The following is a 12309-nucleotide window of genomic DNA, read 5'->3' as shown; positions in this document are numbered from 1 at the left end:
AAAGCTCGACCTTGATGGTGACAATGCGGTAGTAGCCTTACGTTGGGTACGGTGGAAAAGGTCTATGAATATTTATTTAGATGCAGCGAGATAAGTGGAGATTTAAAAAGAGAGCAACCTTATTGCTTTTTGGAGGATAGAATATAAGAAATAATTTACAATATACCAGGAGCATACGTTGTTGGACCAGAAGAGAACACTGACGTTTACAAAACTGCAATTCAGAAACTTGATGCCTACTTCCTGCCTTACAAAACAAAATATTTGAGAGACGTGTGTTTCGTCAGATAAAACAAGGAAGGAGAGAAATTCGAAAAAAAATGTAATTAGACTTAGACAGCAAGCAGGAAAATGAGTTTACGAGCCAGATGAACATTTGATAGAGCAAGTAGTCGGAAAATGTTCTTCAGCAGAATTACGGAAAAAAAATACTAACCTTAGGAGATGATGTCACACTAGACAAAATTATAAAAGAAGCTAATACGCTGGAGATTGTAGGACATCAACTGGAAGAATATGAAAAAAAAATACAACAGACGAGATAAACGCGTGAAAAGTACTACTAGTAAGTTTACAGACAGAAAATACAGAAATGAAAGACAAACATCTGGACATAATACGGAAAGTAGACAAGGAACAAAGGAATGTAGCAGGTGCGGGCACAAGGAACATACGCGGGCAAATCAGACTTGTCCAGCGAAAAGGAAAAAATGCAACTCGTGTAACAAAACAGGTCATTTTAGTTCTATGTGTAAGTCTTTACCAAAAAAAAAAAACGGAAAATTGAAGATAACGAAGAGTCTTATAATAGTAAAAGCCAAAGAAAGCGAAGTAAGAATGAAGTGAATATAGTAGAAACGGAAGAACCGGGTGAGAAATCAAAAGAAGGTGAAGGGAGTTATTACATCTTCAACTTAAATGATGATGCAGTAATATAATGCGAGGTGGGAAGATTCAAATTGGATGTACTTATAGACTCTGGGTGTAATTTAAATGTAGTTACAGATAAAACCTGGAATAGCTTGAAGAAAGAAGGAATGAAAATTCGTAATGAAGCCAAAGGAACAAAAAAGACACTATACGCATATGGAAGCAAAGTCCCACTGGATGTTAAAGGAACATTTGACACTGCTATACGGGTTAACAAAAGAACAGAGCCAGCCACAGTTTACGTTATCAATAATGGTTCAAGGGATTTACTGGATGTTCAGGTCGAGATACCAGTCAATAAGGAATGCCAACGCACACAGCCTTACCGAAGAATAACGATCCCGATTGAAGGAAAAGTTGAAGACAAAATAAAAGAATTGTTAGAAGGCGATATTAAGAGAGAACTACCCTCTACCTTGTATGGCGCGCCAGAGTTATTCCAAGAAATAATGAAGAGCTGCAAAGCTTTTTAGGGTTTGTGAACTATATTAATAAATGGTTGCCTAACCTAACGACAAGAACAGAACCATTAAGGAAGTTGCTGAGACAAAAGACAGGAAAGAAGCAATAAATAGCAGATGATTGGGGAAAAGAACTAAAAGTACGCGAGTACTGCGTACTCCGAGAACTAAAAGTGGCGCTATCGACCGTGGAAACATTAGGATACTACGATGTTGCTGACGAGACTGAAGTTATTGCTGATGCAAGCCCAGTAGGGTTTGGAGCCGTACTTATTCAGAGACATAGACAAGGACCAAGGAATCGTACGTTAACTGAACTGGAAAGTAAGTACAGTCTCGGGTCAAGTCTCGGGTCTGGGTGTTTGTGGTACCTTCGTTGTATGTGAATTCCATAACACAAGTGCTATAGCAACTTACTTTGGGTTCAGAACAATGTATGAGATGTTGTCCGCATTTATTTATTATTTATTATTATTTATATTTATAATATATTCTTATTCGGAAAGGAGTTCAATCTCATCACAGACCATAAAACCCCTTGAATTCTTGTTTGGGAAGAGGTCAAAACCATGTGCGCGTGTAGAGCGATGGGTCCTGAGACTCCAGGCGTATAGGTACAAAATAATATACAGACCAGGGTAAACAAATATCGCTGATCCCTTATCAAGACTTTGTAAACACGATGATGTTCCAAAGGGACACGTCGATGATTTTGTTCAACAAATAGTCGAGCAAGCATGTTCATGTGCCATCCCCTTAAAAAAGGATCAAGATATCAAAAACATTAAACGAGGAATGTACAATAATGACTGGGATGAGTCTGTAAAGCGTTATAAAGTGTTTGAATCTGAGCTCTGCTTCTACGATAACATTCTGCTTAGAGGTGACAAAATTGTTATCCCAAGAGAATTAAGGAAAGACGTACTCAATGCTGCACACGAGGGGCACCCGAGGATAGTAGCCATGAAAAGTCGGCTGCGCACTAAGGTGTGATGGTTGCGAATCGACAAAGATGCGGAAGAAATGGTCAAACAATGTAGTGGATGTACTCTTGTGGAATTGCAGAGTCATCCTGTACCTATGAAACGAAGGGAATTGCCTTCAGTTCCGTGGGTAGATATTGCCATAGACCTAATGGGTCCCTTGACTAATACCGGCTTGGTTATCTTACCTCTATAACTGCTGATAATGGTGCTCAATTCGTAAGTCAGGAATTCAAAGATTTCTGCCAACAATGTAATATGCGACTATATAACACGATACCCTACTGGCCTCAGCAGAATGGGGAAGTAGAAAGGCAAAATCGAGATACTAAAGCGGTTAAAAATAAGCCAGGTTGATAAAAAAGATTTGCATGAGAGCGTCTGGGAATATCTTATGATGACACAACTCGACACCACACTCAGTAACTCCTAAAGGTAAGACTCCTTCAGAGGCTGTCTTTTTTTAGAAGATTAAACCGGGATAAAATCCCACCTTTTTTGGATAATGATTATAGAATTGAAGATTCGGAAGTTAGAGACAGAGACGCCATTATAAAAGAAAAAGGAAAAGAATATGGGGATAGGAAAAGGAAGGCACAAGAGAGAACTGAAGGGGAGACTGGAGATGTATTAGTAAGGAATGAAGAGACTGGCCAGCATCTGAGAAAGAATGTAATTCATTTGAAGAAAATAGAACTAGAGAGGAAAGTGCAACAAAACAAGTTCAAAATGGGAATGGGAGTGACAGCGATTAAATTAAAAGAGTTGATTATGACATAGCAAGATAAAAGAGATTCAATTGATTTTAATAACGTCCAAAATTACAGAGTACATGAACATATTAAGTTAATAAGAATTAAATAAAATTAATAATAAGGAAGGGATGTAGTGTCCTATACTCAATAAATGTTGTTGTCTCGTACACACGAGTAGCGGGGAGAGTTGTCAGTTGCGTGCGAACGGTGAGCGTGCGCGCACGTCCTCCTGATACTGGTGTGTGACCGAGCCAATGGGTAATATAAGTGACGCAGGGAGCACTACAGGCACCAAATAAATGTAGCAACTCGCACCAGCCGAAATGAAATTGTGATGCGGATGCGACTCTGGGGAGACCAGGAGGTGGTCTTACGATAAAAAAACACGTTAATTATTTGTTGTTCTGCGAGATCCTAGACAGGCTAATGAAAGATACAATGCACGCACGTACCTCGTGAATCCTGGGCTGCGACCTGCACTAGTCGTTGAGCTTCCACTCCGTTGGTATGAGATGATGAAGGCTACTGGCTGATGATTTCACACGGTTTTAATAGGAGGTGTAATCGGTTTCTTCGGTTTTAGTTGAGCCGCGATATCGTAACGTGCCGCGCGCGCGCTTCCTTTTTTGAAAAAACTGACGCTAGGAGGCGTTGGCGACTCTAACGAACTTCGCGCGAGTCATGCCGTCGAATTTGATTGGTTTGGTGCGTACATGAACAACGAACAGATTGGCGTTTCGATACTGCTGCCGCAGGATGGCAGAACAACGATAAAAAAAAGAAACTAAATTGGTCTGATTGAATTACGTTTTGTTTTTTCTTTTTATGGAAACGAAACAGAAATCCTATTTATCACTTGAGCGATGATCATAACTTATGTGGGACTATACCTAAAACCAGGACCTGCAAGACTGTGAAACAACTTTGCAAAAACACTTGGAAGGAATTAACCTCGAACAACAGATACTTTTATTTCTGCTGCGATGAATGCCACATCAAATTTCTATGCGAGGGTCAAAGTACAACCGCCAAACTTAGGAATGCTGGTCTTTTGAATGTTGAGGAAGATTTCCTGGTGTATCCTGTCAAACAGCTCTCTAGTAAAATCAATATTGAAGCGAGGTTAGATGCTCCAGGTATCCCTTCCATTAATCATATCCTCAATAATTCTATTCCCGAGCGTCTCGAGATTGATCCCAATAATAATTCGACATCTTGCGACAGTTTGAAATGGTACAGAAAAATATTGACATCCTTAAGCAAAACGAACCTATAAATAACGAAATATCTTACCATGACGTGCATCACTATGCCGTCATATATGTTCTCGTGATATCAATCCTACTAGCCTCCATCATATACTACTGGCGAAGGCGTCGGCAGAACAGACGTCCAGCGTCATCGAGGCTTACTGAAGAGGTACTGCCGGTGCATGCAGTAAGGGAAAGTGTTTTAATTGAGTGCAGTGAAGTTAGGGAAAAAAGGCAACCTTTAGTCAAAGTGAAAAGTGCAGTGAGTGAGTGCTGTGATAGTAGGGAATATGGGCAATGCTTATCAGTTAATAGTGATCCCAAGGTAGCAAAATCTAGCGAGTATTTGCAAAAAGAAGACCGAGCGTCTCCGCCGGTTTTTCGCGTGCTTTCTCTTCCCGATTTACACTGTCGCGATAATTTATAATCCTGTACTTATTACATCTTTGTCTATTACCTTCATTACTAACCTTACTTATAATTTAGTGATTACTAGAAAATTGAAAATCTTCACCTTGTAAAACTCACCTTTCATCTATTTCATTCATCTATTAATATCTACTAACCCTTTCTTCGCCCTCGGGAGCATGTACGGGTTAACAACCGTACAACACGTGTCACGTTTTACCTGGCTCATCATAATAAGTGTGCCGCGCTGTAAGGCCTGATCATTTTCTTTATTACTTATTACGTGGTTATTAGTTAGTTCGCCAATCGACACGTTACCGTGCGCGTGACTCATACCTCTTTAATCTCACCTCATTTTAGTTTAATTTAATCTTAATCTCTCTATGTATTGACTTGGAATATAGTGAATTTCATTATCTTTACTCGAGTCTATCCTTTCTCATACTTAAAATATAGACTTATTAGTGAATAGAAATACATAGACTTTATTCAGTGTTACGAACTTATAAAACTACAGTGAAGTTGTCGTGCTTATCGTGATATTTTTCGATTAAACATTCCGAAACAAATATAACAATGGAGGATTTAATTATCTGCCAGAATGAGTTACTGGAAAACTTGAAAAACAGCGAAAAGAATTATAAGAAGTTACCGAAAGACAGAATAAAACGTCCTTATTTACAAACAAGATTGGACTTATTGGAAGAACTGAGGAATGAATTCAAGGAGGGTCATAAGTGTATTATTATGAAAACTACTGATGCGGACAGAGAAGATGCTTATTTTGAGAAAAACATTTACGAGCAATTTGAAGAAATATACGTCAACTATAGATCAACTTTAAGAGAAGCCCTTCAGCCGTTTTTGGAAGAATAAAAATTTCAACCCGCCTTATCTCAATACTCCGCAGCAAGCGACGTCGACGTACTAGAGTTCAAGAATCGCGGAATAAGGTTGCCAAATATACGGATACCTACATTCACTCGGTAGTACGAGGAGTGGCAACCGTTTTACGACCTGTTCCATACTCTAATCCATGACAATGTACATCTGTCACGAGTACAGAAGCTGCATTACCTAAAAAGCATTTATCTGGAGAACCTGAGGTACTATTACGAAACTTTTCTATAACGGATACAAACTATGGTGAAGCTTGGAACCAATTAATAAAACGTTACAATAATACGAGATTTAACAGCAACGCAATTTTGAAGACTTTGTTTACGCAAAAACCTGTACAAGTGGAATCGGCTAGTTTAATCAAACAACTAGTAGACACAACTGCAACTTGTTTGAAAGCTTTGAAAAACATGGGTGTGCAGACTGATACCTGGGATATGGTAATTAACTATTCAGTTGTGTCGAAGTTGGATGCTGAAAGTATAAAATTGTGGGAATAACAAATTAGCATAACCTGTAATAACAACATACCCTGTTGGTCGGAATTGCAAGCATTTCTAGAAGCGAGGTTCAGAGCTTTAGAGATGATAGAGAGTACTAAAATTAAAATAGTGCAACCCAGACCAGTAGCGAAACCCAAGGTTTTCCATTCAAATGTTACCAGCAGCAAACCAACACGCCTACAGCGCGGGCAAATCAACAGAATCTGCACTACACAGTGTGGTCAGCACCATCGAGAGGGACTTATCAGCAAAGCAGTCGACCCTAGGAGTCTTCATAGATATAGAGGGAGCCTTTGACAAAACTAACTTCACCAGCATTGCAATGGCTCTAGTACGACATGGCGTTGATCCAACGGTAGCCGGATGACATGCTCAGGAACAGGGCCATACAACTCACCGTAAATGGCGAGGGGCTGCTCTCAAGGGGGAGTCCTTTCGCCGCTTCTGTGGAACCTGGTGGTTGACGAGCTCATCACGAGACTCAACGCCCAACGACACTTTACGGTGGGCTATGCAGACGACATCACCATTCTAATCAGCGGACCCTGTGAGAGCACTTTGTGCAATCTTATGAGCTCTGCTCTAAGGACAGTCGAAACATGGTACATAGACCACGAGCTTTCCGTGAATCCGACTAAGAAGGAACTCATACTATTCACCAACAAACGCAAACTACCAAGACTAAAACTACCAAAACTATTTAACACCGAACTTTGTTTAACCAGTGACGTCAAATATCTGGGAGTGACCCTGGACAACAAACTGTTATGGAACAAACATGTAGAACAAAAACTCAACAAAGCCTGTATCACCTTCTGGCAATGTAAAAGACTAATGGGAAAAAAATGGGGCCTTTCACCCAAGATTACCCTATGGTTGTACACAGCCGTAATCAGGCCAAACATCACATATGGAGCGGTAGTATGGTGGCCCAGAACCAAACTAAGTACCGCCATTGACAAACGACAAAGCTTCCAGAGACTTGCATGCTGTGCTGACACGGGATGCATGAGAACAACACCAACAGCGGCTCTGGAGGTGCTGCTTGGACTGCCGCCGCTAGACCTCTTCATACAACAAGAGGCAGCGGTAGCTGCTACAAGACTAAAACACTCAGGACTGTGGCGCGCACAATCTAGAGACCATGGTGACATATGGCACAGAAGCCTTGAGTCCACACCAATGCTGAATGCACCATGTGATCGAATACCTAGGATGTATGTCTTCAACAAAGCATACACAATACAAACGACAGAAAACAAACAAGATTCCTCGGGAATACACGAGGTACGCGTCTACACAGATGGCTCAAAAACGGACTCAAGCACAGGCGCAGGAGTATTCTCAATGGACCTGAACATCAACATATCAATACCTCTGGGTGCAGACAACTCGATCTTCCAATGCGAGTGTGTAGCCATCACCCAGGCGGCCAGAGCTATAGAAAGGAGAGGGGTCCATGACCAAGCCATCAGGATTCTCTCCGATAGCATGGCGGTTCTTAAGGCACTGGACAACTACATTATCACGTCGTCGCTGATACAAGAGTGCCACCAAGCTCTCGAGCGCATTGCTGTGGGCAACGTGGTGACCCTGCAATGGATAAAAGGCCACAGTGGATCCCTAGGAAACGACGCTGCTGATCAGCTGGCGAGGAGGGGATCGGACACGCGGATCTTTGGCCGCCGGCCATATCTACCTGTCCCCTTTGGCCAGTGCAGGTCATGGTTAAGGCGACAGACTACTAACAATCACAACGATCGCTGGGCTACAGTGAACGGAGGCAGTCAAGGGAGGCGGTGCCTATCCGCTCACCGAGACCTTCTCGCAGCCTGATTGGGCTGAAGCGTGTCGACTTACGAATAGTGGTGGGCTCGCTGACCGGGCACATTTCACTTAATAAACACCTTTTCTCCATCAATGTTACAGATAGTCCACTATGTAGAGGCTGTCTGCAACATGAAGAATCAGCGGCACACGTGCTCCTGGAGTGCACGAGGGTCGCGGAATGCCGGGCAGGGATCCTCGGTTCACCGAGCTCCGTCACAGAAGCCTGCGAACGTCCCAGGAGACTTCTGCGCTTCTGGAGGGAGTTGGCATGGCTGGACTGACAGCCTCCCAAAGCCACTTGACGCACAATGGGCCGACTTGGAGCCTACGTGCGGAAAATGGAGCCTATCACCAGTAACCAGTAACTAGCTACCAGCAGCAGCGGTGGAAAAGGGCCCGAAGCAAAATGTGCCTTGTGTGATGGTGAACATTACATCTATTCTTGTGAGAAATTTGGAGAAAAAGCACCAAAACAACGGCAAGAATTTGTTCAGACGAAGAAACTATGCTTCAATTGCTTGGCGCCTTCACACTCCGTGAGCAAGTGTCGACAGTCGTCGTGTTGCAGAAAATGTGGACGGCGTCATCACACCCTTCTGCATTTCGAGAGAGGACAATACATCGAGAAACCAAAGCAAGGGGAAACTTCAAGTTCAGGTATAGCGAACGACAAACCTACAGGTACGTCTAATTATGTATCTAATGATGAGCAAATTGTAACTAACTTTTCTAGTGAACATATACAATCAAACAGTGTCCTATTAGCTACTGCTAATGTTTTAGTAAATAGTAGGAATGGTTGCAAATACGTTGTGAGAGCTTTGTTACACCAAGGGTCACAAGCTTCGTTTGTTACAGAGGAAACACTACAATTGTTGAATCTTAATCGTAAATCAGTGAGTGGTTGGGTGTCAGGTGTGGGAGAGAGACAAACAAAAATCAAACATAAAATTATACTGTGCGTCAAATCATGTCACAATCCCAATGCGTCAGTGAGTGTGGAGGCATATGTATTGCGCTCACTAACAACAATGCTACCCACCACTAATCTAGGTATTCCTGAGTGGTCAGAGTTGAAAGATTAAGAGCTAGCTGACCCAGGATTCGCAACACCAGGGAGAATAGACATTCTCCTTGGAGCCGAGGTGTACAGTGACGTTTTGTTAGACGGCGTTATCAAACATCCTTTAAGTAATCTTTTAGCACAAAACACAATTCTAGGTTGGGTTTTATCAGGAAGGATGTCACCAGATTGCAATTCAGCACAGAAGAATTTTACGAGCTTGCATGTTCAGCTGAAAGAAGATGAAATGCTTAAGTTATTTTAGGAGCTAGAGAACGCGCCATTTTTTATTTCAAATAGGGCGTATCTCAGGCACTTTTAAAACGTTACATTACTGACTCTAGTTGCACGGTTCCAAAGTGTCATTCTTATGGAGAAGAACCGGCAAGAAACTCCATAAGATACTCTTTTCAAAATAAAATTTTACAGTAGCATTTTACATCAAAGTGAATGTCTGCAAAAACAGCGTAAATTAGCAAAACAAGTATCAAATAGCAAAATGTTAATGATTTTCTATAAAAACTGACCTCCAGAGAAGAAAAAAAAAATAACGTTACAACGAAGTAAGTTTTGCTTAGGTTTACACTGTTGATACATATACAAAGCATATTTCACAAAAAAAAAATCCTTAACAGGAATGTCAAGGCATGTCATAGCTTCTATGAATAGAGCTGAGGCTAAACTAATAGTAGATAACAAGGGAAATAAGATAATGATCTAGTAGACCGCCAGGGAGACCACATGTACAGAGATAATACTAAGTCCACGCGCGCTTATCATTTATATAATCACTAATTTTATAGTACGCTTTCTTTACCAGCATAGATTTAACAGTATTTTTAAACTTGTTTAATGGTAAACTGGTTATAGTATCTGGCAATTTATTATAAAATCGAATAGAATTCCCTAGGAAAGATTTGGCGTTTGTTTTGGATAACCTAAATCTTGGAACTACTAGTTTATTTTAATTTCTCGTATTTATGTTATGGAAATCACTATTTACACTAAAAGTATGCAAGTTTTTCCGAACTAATATGAGATTCTCCATAATATAAACCGACGGCAGCGTTAAAATATTAATTTCTTTAAAAGTTTATCTTAATAACTCGCGCGGACCCATGCAGTAGACTGCTCTAATCGCACGTTTCTGTAATATGAAAACGGATTCAACATCGGCAGCTGCTCCCCACAGTAAAATTCCGTATGACATAATACTGTGGAAATAGGCGTGAGAAACTAACTTAGCAGTGGGAACATCAGTAAGCTGTCTTATTCTTCGGACCGCAAAAGCAGCCGAACTTAGTCTACGAGACAGTGCTGAGATGTGAGCACCCCACTGTAACTTTTCGTCCAACGTTATTCCAAGAAAGACCGTTTCTTTAATAAAATCGAGTTTGTTGCCATCTAGCATTACATTTAAATCCGACTGAGACCGAGCCTTTTGGAGTGTGAATTTAAGGCATTTTGTTTTTGCCGCGTTCAGAAGTAGGTTATTCGTTGCAAACCAATCTGATAATACGTTAAGGCTATTATTCAAATTATTAACGTTTAGAGATTTTCCGTCAATTTTAAAAATGAGAGAGGTATCATCCGCGAACAGAATCATGTCAGTCGAGTTGGCCATCATGAAAGGGAGGTCATTTATGTACGCTAAAAAAAGAAATGGGCCTAAGATCGAACCTTGGGGCACGCCCACTCTAACTAAGGACCCGGAAGATGTTGCGCCGTTTACGCCTACTTTTTGTTGCCTAGATGATAAATATGACAATACCAGTTGTAAGGATTGTCCTCGTAATCCATAGTACTTTAATTTAAGGATTAGAGTATTATGATCAACGCAGTCAAAAGCCTTGGAGAGGTCACAGAAAATTCCTATGGCGTCTTGTGACCCCTCCCAAGCTCCTAAAATATTAGACACTAACTTGGCCCCGGCGTCGGTCGTCGACTTTCCCTTGGTGAAACCAAATTGACGCTCATGGAAGATTTTATGCCTATCAAAATGTGACATCATTTGGTCGAGAACCATTCTCTCAAATATTTTACTAACAGCTGAAAGCACCGAAACTGGTCTATAATTAGATGGGTCATTCTTGCAACCAGATTTAAAAATAGGAATAACTTTACTGTGTTTCATTAAATCAGGAAAAGTGCCACAATCCACACAGTCGTTGAAATTTTTTGCAAGAATTTGGGCAATGGTGTCAATTATGGATTCTATTACTTTGACGGATATTCCCCATAAATCTTCTGTGGTCTTAACTTTAATTTTATTAAATGTTTTTTTAACAATAGAAAGTGATACATGAATAAAACTAAAATTTGGAATAATTCTATCTATGGACTTTTTAAGTAGCCACTCCGCTTTCAAGGGACACGAGGGGAGTGATTTCGTTACCTCTATCGGGATGTTTGAAAAAAAGTCTTCGAAACCGTTAGCTACTTTGTTAAATTTGTATCAAAATAATATTACTTGTATACTATAGTGACATTAATACTGAAATGAAACGTAAAATATATTTTTAATCTGTGCCGAGCACTCTGTAGTTTTAACAGGTTATGGACCCAGACCCGCTTAAAATAGTAATTTGTTGTGGAAATACTGTGAAAAATGGCTGGCAGTTATATTATTAATGTTCCGAAGCTCCGAGGTCGACATAATTACGATGAGTGGGCATTCGCGGCCGAGAATTTCTTGATTTTGGAAGGCGTCGACATCATCAAGCAAGAAGCCGGCAATGGCGGCAATGCAGTCACCGTCGACGAACAAAAGGCAAAAGCAAAATTAGTGATGACAATAGATTCGTCGTTATTCGTACATATCAAGATTGAAAAAACTGCTTTAGACATATGGAAAAAACTCAAGACGCTATTCGACGATTCTGGTTTCACCCGAAGAATTAGCTTGTTACGAAATTTGATTTCCATACGCCTCGAGAGCAGCGAATCAATGACGGCATACATTACGCAGATCATAGATACGGCGCAAAAATTAAGAGGAACGGGTTTCGACATTAATGAAGAATGGATAGGATCGCTATTGTTGGCAGGATTGCCGGAAAAATTTTCGCCCATGATCATGGCGATCGAACATTCTGGGTTAGCCATATCTGCTGACGTCATAAAAACAAAATTGTTGGACATGAGCGATAATGTTGGCAGCAGTGAGTCCGAAAGCGCATTTTTAGCGTCTAAAGGTTGGCAGCGCCGTAAAGGAAATAAAGTTGTC

The sequence above is a fragment of the Trichoplusia ni genome, chromosome 6 (assembly GCF_003590095.1).
Source record: "Trichoplusia ni isolate ovarian cell line Hi5 chromosome 6, tn1, whole genome shotgun sequence".
Lineage (NCBI taxonomy): Eukaryota > Metazoa > Arthropoda > Insecta > Lepidoptera > Noctuidae > Trichoplusia > Trichoplusia ni.
This window is presented reverse-complemented; position numbering follows the sequence as displayed.